Source organism: Mauremys reevesii, linkage group 12 (assembly GCF_016161935.1).
Source record: "Mauremys reevesii isolate NIE-2019 linkage group 12, ASM1616193v1, whole genome shotgun sequence".
NCBI classification, from domain to species: domain Eukaryota; kingdom Metazoa; phylum Chordata; order Testudines; family Geoemydidae; genus Mauremys; species Mauremys reevesii.
The window spans coordinates 40,810,610-40,837,707 of record NC_052634.1 but is presented as its reverse complement, the minus strand read 5'-3'; the positions used below and the strand labels follow the sequence as shown (position 1 = coordinate 40,837,707).

At 52.8% G+C, this 27,098-nt stretch overlaps 4 non-coding genes and 1 pseudogene across 4 annotated transcripts; 3 read left to right on the top strand and 2 right to left on the bottom strand.

Moving 5' to 3' along the window:
- LOC120375817 overlaps positions 1 to 27,098 on the top strand; it is a 171,331-nt pseudogene that overhangs the window by 62,469 nt on the left and 81,764 nt on the right.
- Positions 11,966 to 12,038, bottom strand: TRNAR-CCU. The gene has a single exon. It is a non-coding gene; the product is annotated as a tRNA-Arg (tRNA).
- On the bottom strand, positions 14,163 to 14,244 carry TRNAS-CGA. Its single transcript has one exon. It is a non-coding gene; the product is annotated as a tRNA-Ser (tRNA).
- TRNAQ-CUG lies at positions 14,987 to 15,058 on the top strand. The gene has a single exon. It is a non-coding gene; the product is annotated as a tRNA-Gln (tRNA).
- TRNAM-CAU lies at positions 25,124 to 25,195 on the top strand. Its single transcript has one exon. It is a non-coding gene; the product is annotated as a tRNA-Met (tRNA).

The window sequence follows — 27,098 nt, the reverse complement described above, 5'->3', positions numbered from 1 at the left end:
CCTGGTATTGGCTACTGTTGGAGGACAAAACACAGAGCTAGATGGGCCTTTGGTCCAGCCCAGTCTGGCTGTTTAAATTACACTGATAACAGAATTACTGAAAGTTTGGGAGTTAAGAGCTGATAGGTCAGTGTTCCAGCCTGTCACAGATGATCCTGCTTCCTCTGGGACAGGGGCAGGTCTGAGCTCTCACACCAAATGGCTCATTGTGGCTGCCAGAATCTGTGGGCAGCTCATTTAGTTTGCACAGAGGGTTGAGTCCTGCTTTGTGCACCGTGTGTGAGAATGAAAATCCTAAACCGCCCTTTGAAATAACAAATGCAGCAGGACGTGTTATTGTCCCTGCCCCAAAGCAGACAGACCAATGGAGAAATGCCATTGAGTCCAGGGTAACACTCCACTGCCATTTTACCTTTTCGCTTGCTAAACTCACTACCAACCTTGTGGGGTCCAGAGCCCAGTATTGAACCTGAACCAAGACGTCTACAGTGCAAATTAACCACCCCATGCCCCAAGCCTGGGAGCCTGCATTGGCACGGGCAGCCGTGGGTGTTTCATTGCAGTGTGGACACAACCTAACATTATGTCTACACTGCCATTAACACACCCGACACTATTCTCAAACCCTGGGTCAGTTGATTCAGGCTTGTGGGGCGTGTGCTGCAGGGTTATAAAATTACAGAGTAGACACTTGGGCTTGAGCCCAGCCTCTGAGGGGGCTGTGCCGATCGGGTGTCCGCACTAAGTTCGGCATCAATACGGTGATCCCGGGGAAGCTTGGGGTCCCCAGGCTGCCTAAGGAGGGGGTGAACCGGCCCAGGTCGGAAACGGAGCAGGTCAAAACTCCCGGCCGATCAGTAGTGGGGTCGCGCCTGTGAATAGCCCCTGCAGTGTAGCCTGGGCAAGACAGTGAGACACGGTCTCTTTGTATACAGACACCCCCCGCAGAGACTGGCTGGGGGGATGGGAGCACCCACGCGCTGGGGATTCTGACTTGGGGGGAGGGACGCAGCCAAGCAACACGGATCTTGAAAGAGGAACAGCGACACCCACAGAGCCTGGATGGGGGCAGGGGAACCACACGGGAGCTAGTTCATGGGGTGGGGACACACCCATATGCTCCGTTGCACCATTCTTAATGAGAAGAGCGGGGCATCCACACAACACGGATTCTTAACGGGCTGGGGACACCCACACACTCCACTATTAACCAGCAGGGACAGGGCACCAGACACCCTCAGTAGCGTGGAGACACCCACAGCCACGGATCCCTCATGGGGGTAAGACAGAGGGGATTGTAATGGGGCCCAGTGCACCCACGCACCAGGGATTGTTAAGGGTTGAAGGGACAGGGACACCCACACACACTGAGATCACGGCCTTGGAGGAACGCAAACCCTCCACAGAAGGACCTGGTCTGTTCCATGATGGCAGCCGAGCCTGGGTGAGTCAAAGTCTCTTGTTATACAGCCACGCCCCAGAGACCCTGACTATGGGGGAGAGAGACACCCACCCACCAGAGATCCTTAATGGTCTAGGGTGCACCCACACACCAGGGATTCTTATGGGTGGGAGGAATGGAGACAGCCAGACACACTGAGATCACTTCCTCCCAGGAGCCTGGGCCAGACAGGGAGACACAGTCCCCCTTTACAGATCTGCCAGACAACCTTCCTCCCACCCCCTCCACACAATGTTCTTATCTGGAGGTGAAGCCAGGGAAATCACATGGAGGATTCTTATCTGGGGAACGGGGGGGACCCACTTACCACCAGGGATTCTTAAGGGCAGGAGGAACAGGGACTCCCACCTCTGCAGCATGGGGGTGGGTCGCCTGCTGGGATCATCTGGGCATATTTCACCTCGTCAGTTCCCTGCCATTGCCTTGGGGGCCCCTTGTTCGCTGCCTCTGGTACCCAGTTTGGCCTCCTTCCTGAGGGCTGAAACGCTTTGATCTGTCTAAGGTCTGTGGGATCAATACGTGTCATGGTGTAATTCTGTGTTATTCGGGGTCAGACTAGCTGAGCTAATGGCCCCTTCTGCCCTTAAACGCCATGAAAACATTTCCCTGGTTTCTCCTTGCGCCTGACAGACACCACGGTGAGGGGCCCAAGAGAAGATCCTGGACACAGCGCTCTGGCTCTTACTTTACTTGGGGACGTCAGCGCTTTCCTAGCAAAGCTGCTGCTAAAGCGCTGGATTTGAGAGCAGTTCGGCTCCGGTTCAGAGATCTGCCTGCGGGGTGTGAACCTGCCACGAGGAGCGGGAAGCGCAGCCAGCAGCGGGAGGCGTTGGCTGAGCTCCAGGCTGCCCGTGTGGCCAAAGCTTAGAACTGAGCAGCGGAGTTTAAAGCTGGCGCTGGGAGGGAGCTGAACACGTGGGGCACGAAGGCTCCTGCGTGTAACGCTTGTTGGGTGGGCAGCTGGCGTAGCTGATTGCGGAGTTCAGGGCTGCACCCGGGGTGCTGAGCAGGTGTCTGTGCTCAGGTTGGCCTCGCTAGGATGGTTTCAAGGAAATTTGGGGCCACCAGTTCCCCCTAGGGAGAGGGCAGCCAGCCCAGTAAAAGGAGGCTTTCAAAACTCTGGTACCAATTGGCAGTGGGAGAACCAGTCTCTCTTTATGCAGCCCCCGCCATTCCTCAGGACGAGGTTGAGCTCAAAGATCTGTGCCCCGTGTTTTCACCTCCATGTGAGGCGCACAGTGCAAATAACCCTCAGCACATCAGCTCAGTTCCAGGCTCCACGTCCACCCACTCAGAGCGCAGAGCTCCCAGGCTGAGCCTGAAGTTGGAAGTGGGAGACCCTGTCACCAGCCAGGCCCCGTGGCTGGTGCCTGTGATCCCAGCTCCTGGGGAGGCTGAGGCCAGCAGATCGCTTGAGCTCAGGAGTTCTGGGCTGCAGGGGGCTGTGCCAATCAGGTGTCTGCCTAAGCTCAGCATCAATAGGGTGATCCCAGAAAAGCTTGGGGTCCCCAGGTTGCCTAAGACGGGGTGAACCAGCCCAGGTCAGAAATGGAGCAGGTCAAAACTCCTGTGCTGATCAGTAGTGGGATTGTGCCTGTGAATAGCCCCTGTAGCGTATCCTGGGCAAGACAGTGAGACACAGTCTCTTTTTATACAGACACCCCCACATAGAGCCTGCAGGGGGGATGGGAGCACCCACACGCTGGGGATTCTGACTTGGGGGGAGGGGCGCAAGCAACACGGATCTTGAAAAGGGAACAGAGCCACCCACAGATCCCGGATGGGGGCAGGCAGGGGAAACCACACACTGGAGCTAGTTCATGGGGTGGGGGGCAGAGACACCCACCAGAGATCCTGGATGGGAGCACCCACATGATGGGGATCTTGAACTGGGAGGAGGGAAGCTCCATGTACCAGAGGTTCTGAAGGGGAAACAGGGACACCCACACACCAGGTGTCTTGCAGCAAGAGCTGTGGTCTTCATTTACACAGGGCAGTGATGGGGAATTAACCACGTCCCTTGCGGAGCTTGTTCCACTAGATAATTAGGCAGACTGGGATAACAGGGGCTGTGGGTCAGGAGTGAGGGGCACCAGCAGAGCTGTGAGTCTGGAGGTCAGGACTGGGATAGCAGGGGCTGCGGGTCGGGAGTGAGGGGCACCAGCAGAGCTGTGAGTCTGGAGGTCAGGGCTGGGATAGGACGATGAGCAGAGGGTGATTGGTGGATGGGCCCATCTCTCTGGTTCTCTGGGCCAGGGAAGAATGATGGGATTGGAGTTTTGTTCTTGTTCAGTCTCTCCAGCATTGCTCCAATCCCTTAAAGCAGGGTCTCAACCTCAATTTACCTTAGGGCCAGGGCCAGTCCTCCAGTCCTCCCAGTGGGCCAATAATGTCACTCATACTGCCCAGAACCCGCCCCCCAGAACTCCACCCTCCACCTGCCTAAGGCTCTGGGAGGGAGTTTGGGTGGGGAGAGGAGGTCTAGGGTGCAGGCCCTGGGCTGGGGATCGGGGTGCAGGCTCTGGGGGGAGTTTGGGTGCAGAAGGGGTGAGAGGCTGGTCTCTGGGAGGGAGTTTGGGGGGGGAGGGGTTCTGGGGTGCAGGCTCTGGGATGGAGTTTGCAGCGCTGTAACAAGGGCGAGGCGAGTGAGGCACTTGCCTCGGGTGCGCAAAGTGGAGGGGCGCAGCTCTACCCCGTTCAGCGGCGCTTCGGTGGCAGCTCTACCGCTGCTGCTTCTTCAGCAGCAATTCGGCAGTTAGTCCTTCTCTCCGAGAGGCACTCAGGGACCTGCTGCCGAATTGCCACTGAAGGATGAATGAAGCAGCGGCGGCAATTGGGTGGCAGGTCCTTCCCTCCAACAGGGACTCAGGGACCTGCCACCAAAAAGCCTGGAGCCGGCCCTTGCCTTGGGCACAAAAATTCCTTGTTATGGCTCTGGGAGTTTGGGTGCTGGGTGCAGGCTCCGGGCTGGGGCAGGGGGAACAGGAGGAAGGGTTGGGGTGCAGGCTATGGGAGGGAGATTGGGGGCGGGCGGGAGGGGGTGTGTGCAGGGAGGGGGTGCAGGCTGTGGGAGGGAGTTTGCGGGCTGGGGGGTGGGGAAGGAGGGCGTGCAGACTCTGGGAGGGGCCGGCAGCCACTGGAGGGAACAGACAGATGCTGCTCAGCTCCACTGCACTGCCGGGGTCCCTGGGGGAGGGGGTGAGCGCCTGGGGGCAGCAGGTGGGGCCAAGGGACTGACCCGGTCCCAAAACTGCTGGAGCCCCACGGGCGAGACCTGAGAACCAGGACTGCCAGCCAGACAAACACCTTTAAGAGGAGGCGTCCCTCTGCCTGTCAAAAACTGATCTTCCTCCTTCAGTTCAGTGACAGCCTGAATTGTTCCTTATCCCGCCAGAGCTGGAGGATTGAAAGCAGCAACATCAAACCCCTGTGTAGCTCGCAGAAATGGACATAAACACTCCCTGGTATCTGAGGAGATTTCAGCTTTGCCCTTGGTCAACTACAAGGCTAAAGGGAAAGGAGGTGGTGCCAGGTATAAAGAGTGAAACACGACACATCATAGTTATGCCCATGGTGGCTGCAAAATCTTTTGATGTACTTCTTCTTATCAGCAGTGTATTGTTTTCTCTGGAGCCTAGGCCTTGACCAAGAAATTTGTACTTTGCTAAAATAATCAACTGCCCCTGGTGAAGACAATGGACTTGACACCCACTGGGGTGTCCCTACACAGGTACAAGTACTAACAACAGTGGCTGCCTTTTAGCCATAGATTTTAATCGGGGCAATAAATACAAACCCCTGTTAAATCATTTCTCAGCCCGAGTCCTTCACCCACATTCCCTAGAGCATTGGGCCACCATGTGGACGTTTCCTTTCCGACCTCAGTTTCACACAGAGACAAAATTTCCTTTGCACAGGTCCATGAACAGCAAAACCTCCCTGTGTCTCTGGTCTGAGCCAGGGCATTCGATTCCAGTGAACCCTTCTCTCCTGCAATGGCGACGGTCAGACAGAGGGGACGTGGAACCTGCATCCCTGCCAGGGAGATATTGGCTCGGCTCTTTCTTTCTGCTGCTGTTCGTAGACCATGAAACATCAAGGGTGGAATGCAAGGCTGAGTTCATGCACCAGCCCTAAGTGCCCCAGAGAAATCCTGCCCCCTGCTATTGGAACGATGTGCTGGAGATTTGACTAGGAAAGGGACTGTCTGAATTGTCAGAGTGGGGAATGAACAACAATCTACAGCAATGTCGTTCACACAAACACACTCTCATGCTGCTCCAGCCGGAAGGGAAATGGGCAGGAATTCTCGCTGTTCACCCAAGGACACACTTACACTGATGCGCAGCCATGAGTGTGCTGGGAAGCTGGTCTGGGCAAACAATTTGAAGTGACAATTCAGTGAGAACAAAATCATCATGCAGTGAAAAAGCTGCATATCAAGTAGTTGTGACCGAGTGGTTAAGGCGATGGACTAGAAATCCATTGGGGTCTCCCTGGGCAGGTTTGAATCCTGCCAACTATGCAAGCGCTGTTGTTATTATTGTAGTCTTATTGCCTGAGCATCCACAGTGCGAACTGGAGATAAATCTAGTTTCAATCTGTCTACCCTTAAAAGGCTGCTGTGGCACTGCTATAGCACGTTGGAGTAGACAGAGACTGGAGGGGGTTTCCCATCCCTGTAATAGCTGCATTGACAGAACAATTCTTCCTTTTCTTTAGCACTATCTAACCCGGGCTTAGGTCACCTTAACTCTATGGGTTGGGGGAGAGGGGGTCACACCCTGAGAGATGTCACTCTGCCAGTTCAGTGCCCAGCGTACACCAGCCCTTAGATCCCTCCTGGTATTTCAATGCAGGCACTGACCTGTGAGAGGAAAACATCAGCTCACAAACACACAGACTGAATTCCCCACATTTAATCTCGCTGCACTTTCCAGAAAGTCACAAAATTCAATTCATTCTTGCTAGGAGAGAGAAAAAATAAGTGACACTAAGTTTTTCGCTTGATTAAATAAACTTAAGTGTTTAATTAATATAGTAAAAATCTGTACTGATTCCTCTAACTAACACCATAGCGTGAAATAGGAACAGAGACAAATCTTGTCAGTGATGACAAATTTAGCAAATGATCTTCCCATTATTAATTTCCACATTGCCCCTATTGGAGGTCTGGGCATCTCCAGTGTCATTGCTCTGCGTTCACCTTCCCCTAGAATTGTTCTCGGACATTCGACTTCCTCTGCGTCATGGGGCACAGGTCACTTGCTGGAGGATTCCCTGCACCTTGAGGTCTTTAAGCCACAATTTGAGGACTTCAATAACTCAGACATAGATTAGGGGTTTGTTACAGGAGTGGGTGAGTGAGATTCTGTGGCCTGCATTGTGCAGGAGGTCAGACTTGATGATCATAATGATCCCTTCTGCCCTTAAGTCTATGAATCTATGAATCTATTCCCAAATTTGGAAAATTGTACAGTTCAGAATGTGAATAGTGACCCCGTCTCCTTCCTGCACCTGCTCTACATTGCTCCACAGCAGCTTCTCCCCCTGCAGAGTCACCCCAGCACCGCAGTGCAGCCCAGGGTTCAGCAGGGGCCCCTGGCAAGGACCGTGAGTGCAGCTAACAATCCGGTGTGCCTGGCAGTGAGGCAGCTGTAAAAAAGCAACCCGACCCCACAAGTCATCATTCATTCATGCCCGTCACCCCAACCGGGGTATGGGCCGCCAACCACAGATCTCCATAGTCTTCTATCCTGGGCCATTCGCTCTAGCTGGTTCCAGGTATAGCCCATTTTTTTGCTATCAACCTGAAGGTCGCGTCGCCAGGTATTTCTTGGGTGGCCTCTTTTCCGCTTGCCTTGGGGGTTCGCCGTCTTTCCTGACTCGTACATGGTCCTCACATTCCATGTGCTGATGGTAATCCTCCTGGTTGTAAGAAGGGTGATCGGCTTAGTGGCTTCCTCGTGGCTTTCACCACCCAGCGTCATGCATCTTCGAGTTGAAGACCCTTCTTTTTCCAGGCTAAAAGTCTCTGTTAACTCTATTGTTGGCGTTTCTGTAGCAAGCTGATTTTTACAGGGTGGAGTTGCTAGCCCCACGCCCAACCCTCCTCCTTTACCCTGAGTTGGGACAGGCAGATGTCCCCATAGGACCTCTCTGGTGGAGTTGACCCCACAAGTACAGAGACTGAATTCCTCAACTTTAACATCATGACCCCCTGTAGAAAGCCACACGTGTCAGTTGCATTTTCACAGGGAGATGCAAAAATCAAGTGACACCAATTTTTAAGTTGAGTAAATAAAGTTGAGGAGATAGTTATTAACCTCACAAAAATATACTAAAGATCCCTCAACATAACACCTGAAGGTGAAATATGAACAGAGACAAACCTTGTCACTAAAGGCTCATTTCCCAAACGATCCTCAAAATGTTACTAATTCCCGCCCGTCCTCCACAGGAGCTCTGTGCATTGTAACTGTTCTGCAGGCAGCTTCCCATTCAATGCTGTTGTGGGACATTCCCAGGCCTGGAAATGTACCAACGACAGAATTTGAAGAGCAAACCTGGCTCCCTGCACCAGGCGGGATTTGAGTGTTTCGTCCCTGTCACTTAGTCTTTGTCAACAGTACAGACGCCAGGGGCAGGACTCCAGGCTGTGCTTGAGGGATCCTGGCACAGGGGCAAGAAAGGATTGTAGATTCTCACCTGTGCTCTAGAGAGGAGGTAATAAGTGAAGGGGGCATTTTTGACTCTGCCCCTTTTCAGTGTCCCCAGAGCTGGAATTCTACATTTCACAGGGCCAAATGACAGGGTGATGTCACTTGGTTAATGACAACCAGTGCTCTAGGTGAGGCTTAAACTCATAATCTCAGCATAGCTCCTCTCAGCACTGCTCTATAAGTACTGTGCGCTAACCAATTGCGCCACTGGAGCACCTACTCATAAGGCTTTTCTGAGACCCCTAGGTTGATACAGGCGAGGAGTGACCCCCAAAACATTCTCAGTGGGGTTGAGAGCAGATAGCAACAAGTGGTGTATTCGGTGGGGTGGTTTCATCTTAAGGGTTCCAGGCCCCATTTGACCCTTTTGTTCTTCCCTGTGTAATAACAGAGCTGATTAAGACTCAATGGAGAGTCTTGCTGCAGACCAACAGATCTGAAATCACTGATAACCAGCTCTAAGCATTAGTCCTGCTTTGGGACAGTGAAGTGCAGGGCCCCAGGGGTGCTTGAACAGGGGGGAACAACACCCTAGGACTTTAAAAATGGGAGGGCTCTGCCTTGCCACTTTGTAATGGCGAGTGAGGGTGGGGAGGGACGGAGAGCAGTGGCGGGAGGAGGGTCTTGAGGATGAGGCAGCGCAGGAGGCGGGGCCTTGGGGAGAGAAGGGGGCAGGGGCGTTGCCTCGAGTAGAAGGGGTGGGGCTACTGTTCAGGCTCGGGTGGCCACTAATTTTCGGCAGGGCTGCCCGGGGGGGCGGGCAAATGGGGCAATTTGCCCCAACCCCCTGGCCCCACAGGGGCCCCGCGAGCCCTGGCCAAGAATCCCTTCCCTGGCTAGAGGCGCCTTTTTAATTTGTATTCATCCGGCAGCAGTCCGCGTCTTCGGTGGCAGTTCAGTGGCGGGTCCTTCAGTGCTGCCGAAGGCGGGCGAGTGAAGGACCCGCTGCCACTGAAGACTTGGATGCCGCCCAGTGAGTACAAGCGCCGCAGCGGGTGGCGCCTTTTTTATGTCCGCTCCCCTGCTTTGCCCCAGGCCCCCGAATCCTCTGGGCGGCCCTGCTTTTAGGGAGCCTGTTCTGCTCCTGGTGGGACCACAAGACGTCCCAGAGCAGAGAGGGTGGCCAGCAGAGCGGTGACAGGGGGGAACGGCAAGTGGCCGGCAATGTGGCCAGACAGCGAAGGGAGAAAGGGGCTTTCCCCCCGGGAGGTGAGAGGTGAACTCTGGGTTTCACTGGCCCAGGCCAGCAGCTGTGGGTGAGGTGCAGTGAAGGGAGGGCACATCCACAGAGCTTCTGGGGTCTGGATTTAGGAGCCCGAGGCAAAAGGCCACTGCCCAGCGCACTGTGGGTGGGGGGGGTGTTTTGCTCATAGTGTTGTGTTATGAATCCTGATTGTGGTGTTTTCCCAAGTTAATACAAGGTGATTTTCCTCCTTTTTCTTAAAGTTTCTTTTCTACACTCAGTGGTTGTGAGTGGGGAAAGTATCGCCTCTTAGAGGCACCCAGTGGCCAGGATTAGTTTCCCCAGGTTACTGGGCGGGGCTTAAGCAGACTGTGTGTTGCATTGTTGAAGAGGAGCCCCAAGCACCCAGACAGGGTGTAACTTCAACCTTCAGAGTTAGAGCCAGAGGTGCTGCCAGCTGAGCTAGCCAGGCCGCCTAAGCGTATTAACCCCTTTCACCGCAAGAGCAAACACACCGGGTACTTCTGTGCTTCTCAGCAGCTGGGAAAGAGCCTCTTGGAAATATCTCCTGCCCCACCGCCAAAAGGAGCCCTTGAGTGGGAGCGGTCAGAGGCCCCACTCGGGGGCTGGCCCTGCTTTCCTACCGCCTTGTGATGCTGGCCGCAGAACGAATGCTGGTCTGTGAGTGGCCTTCAGTGGGGGTTCGGCATGGCAGGGAGCCATATCTGCCTTCTCTCAATGGGTCAATTGTACAGCTGATGTTCCTTAATGACCCATCAAACAGGCTAGACAGAACTGACACCAACTTGTCTGGGGTGTTCCCCGGAAGCAGAGCACAAGTTTGAAATACGAGCAGCATAGAGCCAATATTCATAACGTCAGCTACAAAAATGATACACATCTAGAGATAGCATCATTAGAATCAGCCAATCAGAACCTCTCCGTAGACCCCTTACACAACAACCTTTCTACAATATTGGCTGCAAAAATAGAACAGTGGTCGCAACAGTGATCTGTACAGTTACAGCTTATGTCAATAACGTCACAGGAGGTGACACGGCATCAGTGAGACTGATACTGGAATAGCCTCCAGTTTTGGTGTCCTCATTTGAAAAAGATGTTGTGAAATTGGAGCTGGGGCAGCAAAGAGCCACCAAATGTTCTGAGGGCTGGAGAAAAATGCCTTTTAGTGAGCTACTGAATGAGCTCAACCTGTTTAGCTTATCAAAAGAAGATTGGCAGGTGACATCAATGAAGTGTTGAAGTGCCTTAATGGAGAGAAAATATTGGGTATTAAAGGGCTCTTTAATCCAGCAGAGAAAGGCATAACAAGAGCAAATGGCTGGAAGGTGAAAAGAGACAAATTCATATTACATCTAAGGCACAAATATTCAACAGCGAGCATGATTCACCACAGGAACAAGCTACCAAGGAAAGTGGTGGATTCGCCATCTCCTGATGTCATTTAATGAAGGCTAGATGCCTTTCTGGAAGCCGGCTTGTGTCATACAGGAGGCCGGTGATATGCAGGGGGTCAGATTAGATGCTCTAATCGTCTCTTCTGGCCATAAAGTCGACTAATTTCTGAATAACTGAGTGTAGCATTGGGAGCAGCGTCTGATGTTTTCCTGTCTAGCCGGCTTGCTTCCTAGAACGAACGCTCCTTGAGTGGGGTGATCCACAGGGAGTAGCTCAAACCTCCAAAGTGCCTGGCCAGGGGCAGGACATTAGCACAGCAAGGGAGGGGTGTGGCAGTGACATCACAAAGGCCTTTTGCAGGACCTCAGACTATTGGTCCAAGGTGGTGGGGAGGTGGTGACCTCACAGAGAGATGCTGACATCAGCCAGGCAGGACAGCCCTCCACCACCATGTGCAGTGAGTAGGGACACAGTGAAGCACACGCCGCACTTGCTGGCTCAGCCTTGTGCATTGTGGGGTGGCCACCTCCCTGTTGATGAGACCTGGTCCCACCGTCTCCATGGAGCTCCAGGCTGCCCTGCTGCCATCCCTGTCTGTGTTGTCTTCTCTAGCAGTTGACTGGAAGGTGAGCATTGGCCGCATGCCATGTAGCCATGTTGTCTCCAAGGGCGAAAGCAGGAGGAATGGTACCTTCATAGCCCACCCAATATTCCATATCATAGTTAAGGAAAATATTTCTCAATGACCTCTCAGTAAAAGATCAGAAGCAGCCAGTGTCCGCATCAGTCTACTAGCATTGGTATTTTCTTGAAATTTGTCAGACCAACCTAACTAACACCTAACACACATTTGAAGTTCTTCTTTTCACGCTGTTGCTCATTCTCAGGTTCTGCTTTGTCTCCAGACAGATCCATTCTCTTTCAGGACAGCCTTGCTCTTTCTGTCTGTTTCACTCGCTGAGGTGTCGGAGTAAACACTCCCCTTCCTTCTATTCTCAGACAAACACTAGTATTAAGTGTTTGCTACTGATGGGTCTAGAAAGCATTTGTCAAGTGGAAGATACCGTTTCTGGGGGATTGCTCCCAAGATCCAGTACTTTGGGTTCAAACGTCTCCCAGCTTCCTTGGTGAAAATAGCACCAAGGCTTTTTTGCAATGTACAAGAAGAAAGGAGTTTTTCACCCCAAATGGGACTTGAACCCACAATCTCTGGCTTAGGAAGCCAACGCCTTATCCATTAGGCCACTGGGGCCCTGAAAACCAGTGGAAAGAGGGATGGAAATTCCCTCTCAGGATTGCACATTCCTCACATTCAATCAGAAGTCAAATACACCAATTAATCGCCTTACAGAAACATCTGCATCCCCTGGCAGCGAGGCAACTGGGCAGGTCGCTGACAGAGCTGAGCACCACCTTTCTGCCAGCCATCGTTAGAGAAGAACCCCACCCTAGAGTCACCTCCCTCCTTCAGCACCTCCACGTCTGTGGCTCTGAGCGGCAGTAGGATGATTAGGGGTGAATCCGGGGCTGGAAGAGGGTAAGGTCGGCCTGTAAGAAGTAACCAGATGGGGCAGACCCAGGGGAGGCTGTGGGCTGCTGGTTGGTTGTTGGGATCGAGCTCTAGATCAAAGCTGCACAGCGACCTGACACCCAGGGTTATAAGGCCGAAATAGTGACCCCTTACTGGCCTTGGTGACCCCCAAACCCTTGTTACTAAGGGCATTGAGGAGCCTCTGTCCCTGAATAACTTCTGGGAGCTCCCCAGCAGGCTGCGGGCATCAGCCGCCTCCTGCCTCACAGGTTAGACTCTTGGTGCTGTGCCAGCCGCCCCTTGCAGACCCAGTGTAAGAAGAAGGAGGCCCGGTGCTGGCAGAAGAGGGTTTTATTGATCGAGCTCTGTGTTATGGGCACAGGGCCTTCCACTCAGTAGCACAGCTGGGGAGCAAGGGAGCAGCTAAGGGCATTGGGTTCCTCCGGTGGGGTGTGGAGCAGCCGTTCGTTTTCCTGTTCGCACTCCTCTGCGGTGTGAAAATTGGGGCGGGAGGCAGAAGCCCACTTCCTCCCGAAATGATACCCAGTGGGGAAGCCAGGACAACAGGGTGGGGCGGCAAGTGGTGGCCAGACTCTCACCACCAGGGTCTAATCTAGCTCAGGGTCCAGCTCAACTTCCTCCCGCACCACTGGCCCCCAGTCCCCTTCCACCACCAGGTCAGCCCGGGCACTAGGGCAGGAACAGGGTGAGGCAGCAAGTCAAGCTGAGCAAGGCAGGCAAAGCGAGTTTTGTCTTCATGGGCCACTCACAATGACGTCCTTTTTGTGTGCAACTGCTGCAAAAACATCCTGAACAGAGAAGCAACAGGCCAAAACACTGCCACACAGCTGCCAAAGTAGCTCAGTTGGGAGAGCGTTGGACTGAAGATCTGAAGGCCCCTGTTTCAATCCCAGGCATTGGCAGGCCCTTTGATCCTTCTTTGTGCAGGGGGGGCTTGTTTTCTGGGAGGGTGGCAGCAGCACCTTTATCTGGGGCAGGTACCTGATTTTGGGCTCCCCAGCAGGACAACAGAGAGCATGGGCTTCTCCCCCTAGTTGGCCCACCTGACCTATAAGGATGGGAGATGGGAGCTGTCTTTCCCACATGACTTATTTGTCGACCCAAAATGGCGGGAACAGAGTGAGGCAGGACGGCCCTCGGAGATGGTGCCAGAGGGGCAGGGACTTGGGAGGAAGCTCCTCTGCAAAGCTGAGTGGCGACAGTACTGGGAAGGGCATCTGGCACCTGGAATGTGGCAGGGATTCAGAGGCCCAAGAGGAGGCACTTGATGTTAAGGTGTGAAAGGAAAGATCCATGGTAGGAACTGGCTCCCTTCCTCTGGACCACACAGTGTTTGCTGTTGGGGCGGATTTTAATTGTCTCAGCCGGCCTGAGAACCGCTGGTCCCGTTTTCTCAACTGTGAGAGGAAACGTTTTTACAATGAGCACTACCTGGGGCAGGTCTGTAGCGAGGTCAGCTTAGAGGGCGTGTTTCTCCATAGCAGAACCAGTGGAGGGTGGGCGGTAGCCTCCTAGTCCTCTGACCCGAGCTCACAGCAGCTGCAGAGGATACACCTTTCTGCAGGGACAGACCAGGAGTCGCACTGACCGGTTCACGTGAAGGAGAGCACGTCGACATGGCTAATCTATGGGGCACCAGGTGAGTGGCAGAGGTTTCAGGTGCTGAGAGTTTGCCTGACCCCTCAGGGACACAGTGTGAGGGGGTGTCCCAGGGATCACTGTGAAAGGAGCAGAACAGGATTTACTTGGGGTGGGGAGAGTGAGAGTGGCTCAGGGGTTGGACAGAGGTATTGCCGGGTGAGAGACTGGCTAAAACACAGGCCTCGCTATGAGCAGGATTTGAACCTGCGCAGGGGAACCCTATTGGATTTCGACTCCAACGCCTTAACCACTCGGCCATCACAGCTGGGAGGACAAAACTGCCCCAATGCCAGAGAAACTGGTAAAGAATCACAATGCCCAGGTGTGAAGTCATCTGAACTACAGAATTCCCACATAAACCTGGCCCCAAAGCACAGGGGATTGGGGTTTGTTCTCTTTGTAGCCATGTGCAGTCGCACAGAGGCGGGTTTAAAGTCTCCCCTCCCACAGGCGGGAAGGGAAATGATTCTCAACTTGAAGCCTGAGGTGAATGAGGATGTCTGGACCAAGGGGCCAGGGACTGGCCTTTGCTAGAGAAACCACTGTCAAGTTTTAGCCAATTAGGACAAGTCAGCAAATAAGAACAACCTCAGGTCTCAGTAGCTGCTGCAGGTAGCAAAGTCCTACAGGGAGCAGTTTCTGGCACTACACCTGTGCAGCTCTGCTCCCCGGCTCTTCTCGGGCTCCTGCTCTCTCCTTAGCTCTGCCCCACTCTGGCCCAGGCAGTTCCAGCTCCCACGGAGGATGGGACCCCCTGGCCTGGTGACTCCCCCATTACACTGCCTGGCCTGTCAGTGCGGCTAACTTGGAGCTTTGGCCTCTCCCCATTGCCCCTGAGGACTGTCAGTCTCAGGGTCCTGATTCCCCATTGGCCCTTCCCCCGGGACTGGGAACTAGCCAACCAAACCCCGCCCCCTCCCACGCTAAGTTTTAGTAAAGGGCCAAGAGCCCCCTTACACAAGCCAGCCCCGTGAGGTCACCAATGTGCAGAGAGGGCAGCATGAGCTGGTCCCATGGTGTAACGGGCAGCACTCAGGACTCTGAATCCTGCAATCTGAGTTCAAATCTCAGTGGGACCTTGTGGTAAAGCCCTGGAGCTCCTAGTGTTCAACTTCCCTGTCTCCAGTTGTGCAAGAGCCAGTCTTTCCTCTCCTGCTGGGTGACTCACACCTCCTAGAGCCAGGTCTCTGGCTGGGGTGGCCACAGTGGGTTGGGGCTCTAGAACTTGCTACCCTGATGGTTGGGATCCTTGCTGCTTCACCTGATGCCCACAAGTTTGGCCCTGGTGCTTCCTGACACACTTTTCCTGGGGCCCACATGGTGCTTGAAGAAAGGAGGGTCAGGGCTGGTATTGATAGTCAGGGCTTGGCAGGAGGGAAGAAGATTCCCAGGCTGGAGCCCCACACACCTTCCCTCCTCCTCTGGGCACCTAGAGCAGAGGCGGCCCAGCTCTGTCTGCTGGATACCTGGGCAGAGTAGGTGAGTTCATGTAAATACAGTCTGGTCCCAAAGCCTCCCCCAACCCTGGCTCGTCACTAGCTGTCAGGGTAGAGCTCATCCACACCTCGCTTCCAAATCATCATTTGAAATTCTGAGGTTGGCCAACATTGCCGAAGCCAAGGCACCGACATTGTCAGCAAACACAACAGCTGGGTGAGGAAACCCGGCTTTGTCCAGACTTTTCAAACCTATTTTACTTTCTCAGGTACAAGTATTTGTCATACGTTGGAGCTGCTTTTAAAGTGTTTGTTAACGTTGCAATTTCCATTTAGATTTGCAACCAATGACAACATTGGCAGCGCTGCATGTAACTACCTGACCACTGGGGTGTTGGGAAATTCGGGGAAGGGGGTGCACAACCCCCTGGCTGGGGGGCGTATAGGGAATGCCCAGTTTCACTGAATTGAGTCTCCTACTGCAGCACCTCAGTAGGTCACATCAGAGAGGAGCTGCAGTGTCTAGGCAGTGGGATGCCTGTGCCTTTAAGAGCCCAGCCCTGGGAAGCCCATGCTGAGAGGTGCTGCCTGTGGGAGGGGAAATAGAAAAGCCCCTCTGCTCCCCCGACCCTGTTTTTGCAAACACTGGAGTCTCAGCCCCCCGGGGTAACTGTTACCCCTCTGCCCTGCCTGTGCCGGGGTTTAACCCTCTGGCAGCGCCTCCCCCTGGGCTTAACCCGGCTCCTTCCCCCCTCCCTGACTTTGCCCTTCAGCCCCTCTCCTAACTCTGCCTCCAGCTGCTTGACCCCCCGACCAGTCAATTTCCACCCCCTGCTCAGACCCTGGCCACCCCCCTCCTCTGATTTACCCCCCTTTCCCCCTCTTTAATCCCTGTAAAAAGTAGGGGGGGCTGGGTCCCATTCTCAGGGCGGGGGTTGGGCATCTGGCCCCTGCCTGCCCAATGCTCAAAGCGCCCCCCATGATCTTGCGGATGTTTGCCGAGTGCTGCAGGGTCACCTGCAGGGAGAGAGAGACGCGGTTAGGAGGTGAGGCAGCCAAGGGTGCCTCACCCAACACTGAGATGCAGCCACCTCTGGGGTGGGTTGCACAAGTCAGCAAATGAATTTGGAACAGGAAATGCACTGAAAGGACTGAGGCAGCTGCAGGAGGTGGAGAAAACCAGAAAAAGCAGGAGCCCTGGATCCCAGCCCTGCCCCTCCCTCACTCTACCCACTAAACCTCCTCCCCTCTCCTCCCAGAGTTGGGGGGAGAACCCAGGAGTCCTGGTCCCCAGCCTTGCCCACCCCCATATTCCATCCACCAGCTGCCCCCCAATTGCAGGGCAGCGCAATGGGGCACACCAGGGCGCTGGACGGGCAACACCAGTGCCCCGGGGGAGAGATGATGCTAAGGGAGAAGCAGGCAGCAGACACCCCCACGACAGAGTAAGAAATGCTAGGGTGCGCCGTGCTGCAAGGAGTGAGGGGGGTTGGCAGAGAATGGGAGGATCTCCCCTCACAGCGGGTGCATCTGTCTCCCCTGCAATTCCTCCCCAGCCCTACTCCGTCCCAGGCTAATCCCGGCCCAGCTACCAGGGTTACATTTGGCCTGGATTCCCCAGCTGCTGGGGGAGGGGCGTGGGGCTGGGGAGCATGAGCCTCTACTCCCCCTTCCCCCGACACAGCTGCATGGGCACTGACCAAAGGAGCCTGCAGCACTGCTGCCTAGAGGAAACTGAGGCACCAGCCAGTGACAGACACATCATGGCTCTCCTCATCCTCATCCTCTTTTCCATATACAACCCAGGGGGGGGGGGGGGGACTCAGGCAGTTGCATAGTTAACCTGTGGAACTCCTTGCCAGAGGATGTTGTGAAGGCCAAGACTATAACAGGGTTAAAAAAAAGAACTAGATAAATGAACAGAGGACAGGTCCATCAAGGGCTATTAGCCAGGGTGGGCAGGGATGGTGCCTGTAGCCTCTGTTTGCCAGAAGCTGGGAATGGGCGGCAGGGGATGGATCACTGGATGATTCCCTGCTCTGTTCAGTCCCTCTGGGGCACCTGGCACTGGCCGCTGGCAGAAGACAGGAGGATACTGGGCTAGATGGACTTTGCATCTGACCCAGTCTGGCCGTTCTTATGTCTCCCTTGGCGCAGCAGCGACACCCAGTGGCCAATCAGGGTAACGCACAGAAGGTGTTTTCCTTGGAGCAGCAGTGACACCCAGTGGCCAGGTGGCGTAATGCACAGCGTGTAGCTGCCTTCTAGGAGCAGTGACACCCACGGACCAGTCAAGATAACACACAGAGCATGTTTCCCATGGAGCAGCAGTGACGCAGTGACCAGCAGGTGGCATCAGACTCTTCTCGTTTGGTGGGTGACTGAGGTGGGCTAGACAAAAAAAATCGGGGGGGCTGTGCTCCCCATCATCTGGCCCCACCCTTCACGGGGGCCATGCCTCCCATGCCTCTGCTCCTTCTCAGTTAAAGGCCAGGCTCATCTCCTCTCCCCCTGGCCAGGGTTTAGAAACAATACAACCTTTATTAAAATAAAATAGTAAACAGGGTTTACTTTAAATAATCTAAATCTGTCCAAATTTTAGTATTAAATCCAAAGTTCTTAAAGATCCCATCAATAACCAAAGCCAAAATAAAAAATTGAAACCAAAAATAATGCTTAATTTAAAACCCAAACACTAAGAAAAACTTTGTTTGCAAAAATAAAAATTAACAAATACCATAAATTAATAATTTCAACATTTTATCCAAAAGGTGTGCTACAGCAGGATGATAAAATAACATAAAATAAATAAGCCTGACCACTAAAACCTTCTATAAAGGATTTGGATCCTTGAATACTGGCCAAATCTGTATAAAATATGCAGAACTATGTCAAAACTGGTGTTGTAGGTCAGCCATTCAAATCCAGCAAATGTCAATTAAAAGCTCCAGTCCAACTTAAAAAAACAAAACAACCCAATAAACCAAAACAGTCACAGCCTGAAACAAGCCTACACAGAAGCAAAATTAAACCTGTGCCAACATTGGAACAAACGATGTAAATTTCTAATTCTAACTTCTTGTTTCTCCCAGGAGGAAAGTGTTTTGCACCCCAGTAACCAGGCTGTCACTGCAGCTTTCCTTTCACTAAATAAGATTTTTACCAAATAATATAAATTGCCCTCAAATTTCTCTAAGAGAAATTGAAATTGTATCTTTGCACTAATATCCCAAGTGTGCAAGTCCATCCCCTCAGAGCAGTCCCACCCCCTGAACCCAGGGGAGAATCCCAACTGGTTTGTGCATTTGTAACCCTGGGGCCTGAAGCTGATGAGAGAAAGGGAAGTGAGCCATCTTGGAGCTTTCCGATACCACCTGCTGGGAGCAGAGGGAATTGACTGAGCGACGTCCTGGCTAATTTTCACCTTGTTGTCCGCCAGCAGGCTCCACTGGAGAGCTCGGGAGTGACTTGACCATGGCAGCACCCTATTTACATATTAAAAGCCGGCATTTGGGGGCCATTGGGGTGAAATGTGAGTACTTTTGGGGTTGGGACCCACATGAGAAGGGAAGTGGAGAACCTGGAGAGAGTCCAGTGGCGGGCAATAAAAATGATTAGGGGGCTGGAGCACATGACTTACGAGGACCTACAGGCCATATCCTGTATGTTAAGCTAAGGCAAAGTGAGCATCTCTATAGTGTGACCTTTTACTCAGAAAGGAAAATTGACCTTTATCTTGTTACTTAAAGAGAGAAGTACCCACACCTGTCTAAGGCCTTTACCTAGACCAATCGACAATGGAGAATGGCATAAGGGGTTTTTCAGTGTTGTACCCACAGATTTAACAGGTACACCACAAGGGAACTTATGTGCATATGTACACGTCATCAACACGCACAAACATACTAGCCTATGAGTAGCGTACCCTAACTTTTTGTGGGTAAGGAATGAAATTTGGGCATAGGAGGAAGGATTTCCGGCGCTTGTGCCCTATAAAAGAGGTAACCCACCTCACTAGAGCACGTCGCTCTGTCATTCTGACTTACTTCCTCCATTCTCTATCTACTATCAGTAGGCTGTACTTGTTCTTAAACTTTAAGTTTCAAAGTAACTCGGCTAAGCTCGGTTTCCCTAAGTTTTTATTCTTTGTTTATTAGGTTTTGATTTTAAGTTTAACTTATTCAAGTAAACCCAAAGTAACATTAGCTTTTTCTAAGCACTGCATCTTTCACTCAAGAATTGAGAAACCTGAACTGCAAGGCTGGGCCTGTGTCTCTTACCACCAGGTTATCAAGAAAGGGTGTGAGTATATTAGCAAACCAAACCTTTGTTGCATATAATGCCATATGTATCTTTTGAATAGCAGTAATGCAACTGTAACTTTATAACTCAATTAAATTAAATAAAATGTAAGCTAATAAATTAAATTTTCATCATATTTTCCAAATTAATATTATTAGTACACCCTAAATCAGGCTACATGGGACAGAGAGTTGGAGTGCAGGGGGATGAGAGCACTGGCTAGGGGGTGCAGGCTTTGGGGTGGGGGTGGAATGAGAGGTTCAGGGTGCAGTAGAGGGCTCAATGTTAGGGCAGAGAATTGGGCTGTGAGGGCTCTGGAACAAGGCCAGGAAAAAGAGACTTGAGGCATGCAGGGCCGTCCTTAGGATTTATGGTGCCCTAGGCGAGATTATGAAACTGGTGCCCCTGTGCCTGATCTGCTCTGCAACACAAATATAAGCATACAGTATTGGAAAACTTGCCACATTCACGTTATTAAACCAGTTTAACTTAATGAAGCAAACTGTAATGCTGATGCACTAGCACTAAAGAAGTGGCACTATAGAAAAAATTCTGATTTGACAGAATGATGCAAATAATATAATTTTTAATTTGTCAAAATGTTATTGGAAATTTATATGAAGAGGTATTGAAACAAAGATTTGTTTTTAATTAAAAGCAATCTTTCTGGCTTTTGGCTGCAAAATCAGTTTAATAAGCTGGGTTTCCAAACAGTGGGAAAATATAACCCTAGTTTTACTGCTAGGTAAAGCACAAAGTGACCAAAATGAAGTCAGCACAGAATCATCTCATCTAGATTAAGGTAGCACAGAAATGTTACAGAAGTCCTATTGTGCCTTATTTTTGTTTGGAAAGACATTGGCAATAGCAGCACATTCACATGATAAAATACATGATAAATCACTGTCTCTAAAGTTCCATCAAAAACTGACATTTTCACAGCTCTAGCATGATCTGCTGTACAGATTCTTCACAAGGAAGTGTCCGTGGCCTTTTTAACTCATATTAACTATGTATTTACTTTATGAAAGTTGGAGAAAACATTGAAAATGTAAAACATTGGCTGCCCAACTTCTGGGCGGGCAAACGCTACACTGACTCACAGGAAAAAAAAAAAGCAGGAGAATCTTAGTACAACATATGGTCAGTCTATACCAGGGGTCAGCAACCTTTCAGAAGTGGTGTGCCAAGTTCACTGTAATTTAAGGTTTCTCGTGCCAGTAATACACTTTAACGTTTGTAGACGGTCTCTCTCTATGTCTATATTATATAAATAAACTATTATTATCTGGGGCCCCGGACACCGGTCCTGCTCAGCCCGCTGCCAGCTGAGTAAATGAAACCCCAGACCAGCAGTGGGCTGAGCGGGACTGGTGGCTGGAACCCTAGACAAGGATCCCAGGCCCTGCTCAGCCCGCTGCTGGTCTGGGGTTCTGACCACCAACTCCTGCCAGCCAGGATCCCGGCCGCCAACCCCCCTCAGCCCGCTACCAGCCTGGGATTCTGCTCACCCAGGCTGGCAGGAGGCAGAGTGGGGCCGGCGGCTGGGCTCCTGACTGGCAAGGGGCCGGCAGCCGGAACCCCGGAGTAGCAGTAGGCTGAGTGCTGCCGGCACCCCAGACTGGCAGCAGACTGAGCCACTCAACCCCGCACCGGCCCTGCTCAGCCCGCCACCAGCCCACTCAGCCCGCTGCCGGCTGAGTGAATGGAACCCCAGGCTGACAGCAGGTTGAGTGGTTCAGCCGGCCTGCTCAGCCCGCTGCCAGCCTGGGGTTCCTTGGGGGTCCCCAGGCCACCAGCAGGTGCTGAGTGGGGCCGGTGGCCGGTATCCCAGCTGGCAATAGGGCAGCAGCCGGGACCCCAGAGCAGTGATGGGCTGAGCCACTCAGCCTGCCGCTGCGTACCATCAAAAATCAGCTCACCTGCCACCTTTGGGACGTGTGCCGTAGGTTGCAGACCCCTGCTTTATACGCTAGTAAGGAGATGAGCATATTACAGTTGTTGGAGGGCTCTTATCAGGAGTAACAGGCTATGGGAAAGTCAGTCGACATTTTTTGTTTCTCTGATGAAAACTGGCCCACTCCCTGCCTCAAACCAAACCTGTCACTAATAATTGTCAACAACTTAATTTTCTGTTTTTGGCTAAGATATTGACTTTTTAAAAAAAAAATATTGAAATTGGATTCAGGATTGTTAGGAAGAATTTTTGGCAAACAAAGTTGTTAAATGACAATATAAATGGCAACACAGCACTGCTTTCATGCTTGGCTCACCCCCCAGCCTGCTTGTCCAACAGCTGCAGTAGACCCCAAAATCCACCTCTTGGGGTGCAGAGTGGCAACAGCAGCAGCAAACCCTCAGGTCCAATCACACGCCAATGGGCACCACCACCAGCCTTACCTACCATGGTGAAGTTAGCACAGCATCTGATCTCAGGGACAGGTCACCCATGGAGCCACAGCAGCTCATCCTGCCCTGTGCAGCTCCCCCCGGATGAGGTGGATCGCTGGCAGCTGCCAGCCCGGGGGAGAGGCGCTCCCCAGCTAGGGTGACCAGATCCAGATGTCCTGATTTTATAGGGCCAGTCCCGATATTTGAGGCTTTGTCTTATATAGGCACCAATTACCCCACCTAGAGTGACCAGACAGCAAGTGTGAAAAATCAGGACAGGGGTGGGGGTAAAGGAGCCTATATAAGAAAAGACCCCAAAATTGGGACTGGCCCTATAAAATAGGGATATCTGCTCACCTACCCCAACCCCTGTCCTGAGTTTTCACACATCTGGCTAACCCCAGCCCAGCCCTGTGTGACATTCTAGTCGGGTTCACTGCCGAGGAAGTGAGTTACTTTCACTTTCATTCCTCAGCAGGTAGCCAGCCTCCCCCAACCTACCCCCAGCACCTCACCCAGCCCAGCCCTGACGGAGGAGGGAGGAGAGAGAGAGGATGCTCCTGAGGAGGAGGGAGAAAGGAGGGTGCTCCATGGGGCAGGGGAGAAGAATGGATGTTATGGGGGACAACAAAGGATACTGGTTCCAGAGCCGCAGAGCCTGCCTCACCTCACCTCAGCCGGGGGGAAAGAGTCACACTCACAGGTGAGCTCCTTCCCCAACCCCCACCCGCTCCCCTTCCCAGAGACCCCAGCAGCCAATCCCCTCTCTCAGACTGTGCTGCATTCAGCTCTCTCTAGGACCCAGCAGCCCTGCTCTTACATGCTCCACTGCTTCCCGTCTGTCTAGGCTTCCAGCAGAACAGTGCCCCCAGACCTAGTGGAGCTCTAGGTGGCTGCCTATAGCTAAGGACGGCCCTGGAGACATAAGAGAGAGATCAGGCTAGAGCAGAAAGTTGGGGGGGAGAGTTTGAAATGCAAGGAGAAGAAAAATCTTCCACCTGCTCCTTCTCATTAGAGCATCTAAAAACCAGATGAGAAATATCTCTCCCACATTGCAACATCAACTCTGGTGGGTTTGAACTGAGAAAAGAACTTCTCTCCCCAGCAACTCCAGCTCATCTGGGTTGGGCCATGGACATCTGCCCCCACAGACCTGGTACACCCGGCCTGGGACAGGGAAGGGGCTCCTCTCCTCTCCATTGGGGACATGGCGGGATGAGAGATGTGACAGGGCTTTACGGGAAATCATTATTTGAATGATTCATGTGCCAGTCCTAGTCCTTGCTGACCAAACAAACAGTATCCTGCATGCTGATGCCAGTTTGGAGGGTCTGGGAGCACTCTCTTACCAGGAAGTGGAAGGTAAATGTAAATCTGTGGCCTTTGCCAGCTGAGGACTGTCTGATAGGGAAATTCGCTATCCCATCCACCAGCTGCAGTTCTTGGCCTTGAAATGGGCCATCATTGAGAAATTTCGAGACGGTATAGCACACGCATGCAGTGGTTAGCCAAGCAACAGCAAGGAACTGGACTGCTATGGAGCGAAAGTTCTGTGGGAAGGAACCGAATAGAGCACGGGGCTGTGGTACAGCGCTCGCATACACTTTTTTTGGCCTGTTTTGCTGGAAGAGTTAGCAGAGCGAGATTGTTAGTCACAGGTCAGTGGGTGGGTTTATGCAAATACTCAACTCTTGGACCAGAGCAGGGGGGGGGCACACAACTTCTGTGGCACACGCAGCACCTCTACAACTAACCTTTGCTACCTCACTCCCTAACAACACACCTTTTAACTCTCAGGACCAAAATACACCGTGAAAGAGATCTAACGGCGTAAGTTTAGGGCAAGCAACTGCAACACTAACAACAATTTTAAGAGATTCAAAACGGCCTCTATCTTTCCACACCAGGGACAACAGAAAGGACATCAGAGGCACCAACAGAAGACCAGCAATTATCCATTTCTACTCATGATCTTAGCCATGTGCTGCCGTTAGGAACCCAGACCCCTTAATGGTGAGTGCTTTTCAGGCGAGGGTGACGCTCTCAGGCCTCAAATGCCAGGTACAATTACTCTGTCCTTGATCCAAAATCAACAGGAAAATACACTGGATTACTCCTGCCCCAATAACAAAGAGACTGGGGATCCCGCAGCAGCTGAAATGACCGTTTGGACAAGCACTCCCATCATGCAATCCGGGGTGGGTGTAACCATGCAAATGACATCAGCCCCAAAAGGCCTTGACGACAGATCACCAACAGATGGCAGGGGAGAGTTCATTACTGACCCTGCTTCAACTAGATTGTGGCAAAGATTCCAAAACACCGAACGTTAAAACTCTCCAAACGCGGGTCAATCCATCCTCATCGTCGTATCCGCTCGTTATACTCCACACCCGAACGTAGCCCTCATATGGACAACATACCCTCCTAACTCAGTGTCTGTACGTTAACCTTTTCCCCCCAGTCAGGGCTATTGTAGATTATGTATTCCTTACGCCACCCGATCTTAAACCAAACTTCACACCCCTTGGGTAAGCTGTACGTTGTTCCCTGAGCACCAGAAATTCTACGCCGAAACTCTGTACCGTACACTTTGTTTTTCTTTGAACGTTAACTTAATAAAATGTTGACTTTTGTTCGAGATCCCGGCTCCTCTTCCTTTGCAAGGCGTGTGCGTTCGCTCCGTGTTTTAGTCTGCTAATACGGCGGGGGGGCGATTGAGCCAGAGGTGCTTGCCTGCTGCAGACACGGGTCTAAGGCTGAACCTCGTCCCTCACAAGCTTGAAAGCTTAACTGATAACAGCTTAAGAAGTGCTCCCGTCTCCGGCACTCAGCTACCCAGCTCCCAATGGGGTCCAAACCCCAAATAGATCCTTTTTACCCTGTAGAAGCTGTAAAATCCTGTGACCAGGGCAGCTGCCTAGCAGCCTGCGCATCTGCCTGCCAGAGCGAGAGCGCATAAGGCACTAATCCGGATAGTGGTGGCTAGGTGGCAGGGGGAGGGTGTGAAGAACCAGCAGAGTGGCGCAGTGGGAGCGTGCTGGGCCCATAACCCAGAGGTCGATGGATCGAAACCATCCTCTGCTACACATGCGCTTGTTTCTTTTCCCTCTGGGCCTTCAAGCGAGCCAGTGACCAGCAGAGAGCCTAGGCCATGAGGCAAGAGGTGGCTGAGGCGAAGCGGCGGCCTGCCAGGGAGCTCCCTGGCACCTCGGGCTGAAGGCAAGAGGCAGGCCTGGGCGTGGTGAGGGCCTCCTGTCCTGGAATGAGGCTGCAGTGCTTCCTGGTCCCCGTTTCCCACCCACACCGGCAGGCGGCTGCTGCAGGAGAACACGAGGGAGGCTCTGGGGGTGCTAGGCAGCGCTGTGTGTGTGGCTGTCAGGGAGAGAGCCGAGGCTCCCGACTCGACCTGCCATTGACTTGCGTGGCTCTGCGCGGCCGTCAGCCGAGGCGGGCCAGGCCGTGGAGGTGACTCAGGCTTGGTCCGCATGGCCACGCTTTCCTGACGAGGCATGAGGCAGGCCAAGAGCTTTGCACAGCGTACAGGGAAGTGGGAGGGAGGCGTCTTTGAGCCGGCCTGTCTCCTCCGCTTCTCCCTTGCCGCAGGCGGAGGCGGGAAGGGGCGAAATGTTCGGCTGAAAGTTTTTGTGCTCGGCCTTGAGGATTAAGTCTGAGCCTCCGGCACGACTGCTGGCAGATGGGTTTCTGAATGGCATCAGCCCGCTCTTTGGACCACCAGCTGAAAGCACTGAGGCCAGAGGCAGCAAAATGGGACCTTTGAGGCACCCCACAGGCCTCGGGAAGCAGCACGGGCTTAGCATCGTCCTGGGTGGGCTCGAACCACCATCCTTTCGGTTAACAGCCGAATGCGCTGACCCAGTGCGCCACAGAGACACGGAAGGGCAAGGCTGTATTGAGCACAAAAACCGGGAATCAGCTCAGGGTACGGTATAGCACACACATGCAGTGGTTAGCCAAGCAACAGCAAGGAACTGGACTGCTATGGAGGGTTTTGCCCCACTTGCCCCCAGGTGGCCCTGCCTAAAAGTGGCGGCCACTAGAGCCCAAGCAGTAGCCCCACCCCTTCCACTTGAGGCCACGCCCCTGCACCACTCTTCCCCAAGGCCCCGCTCCTACACTGCCTCATACCCCAAGATCCTTCCTCCCGCTCACTGCTCTCCGTCCCCTCCCCTCCTCACTCGCCCTTACGGTCATTACAAAGTGGCAAGGCAGAGCCCTCCCATTTTTTAAAGCCCTGGGGTGTTGTTCCCCCCTGTTCAGGCACCCCTGGGGCCCTGCACTTCACACAGCTCTCCTTGATTTCAGCTGTTAGTGAGGGAGCCTCCCTGCTAGCGCAGACTGGGCAGTTTCTTGCATGAGAGACACTGTCCCAAAGCAGGGACTAATGCTTAGAGCTGGTTATCAGTGACTTCAGATCTGTTGGTCTGCAGCAAGACTCTACATTGAGTTTTAATCAGCTCTGTTATTACACAGGGAAGAACAAAAGAGTCACATGGTGCCTGGAACCCCTAAGAAGAATCCACCCCACCGAGTACAACACTTGTCGCTACCTGCTCTCAGCTCCACTGAGAATGTTTTGGGGTCACTCCTCACCTGTATCAACCTAGGGATTTTGGAGAACTACAATTAACATGTTCTCCAGTGGTGCAATTGGTTAGCACACAGTACTTATAGGGCAGTGCTGAGAAGAGCTATGTTGAGGTTATGAGTTCAAGCCTCATCTGGAGCACTGGTTTTCATTAGCCAAATGGCTTCACCCCGTTATTTGGCCCTGTGGAATGTAGAATTCCAGCCCTGGGGACCCTGAGGCAGGGGAAGAGTCAAAGACACCCGCTTCACTTATTACCTCCTCTCCAGAGCACAGGTCAGAACCTGCAATCCTTTCTGCCCCCCTCCCTCCTGCAGCCCCTGTGCCAGGATCCCTCAAGCAGAGCCTGGAGTCCTGCCCCTCCTTGACCCCTGAGCCTGG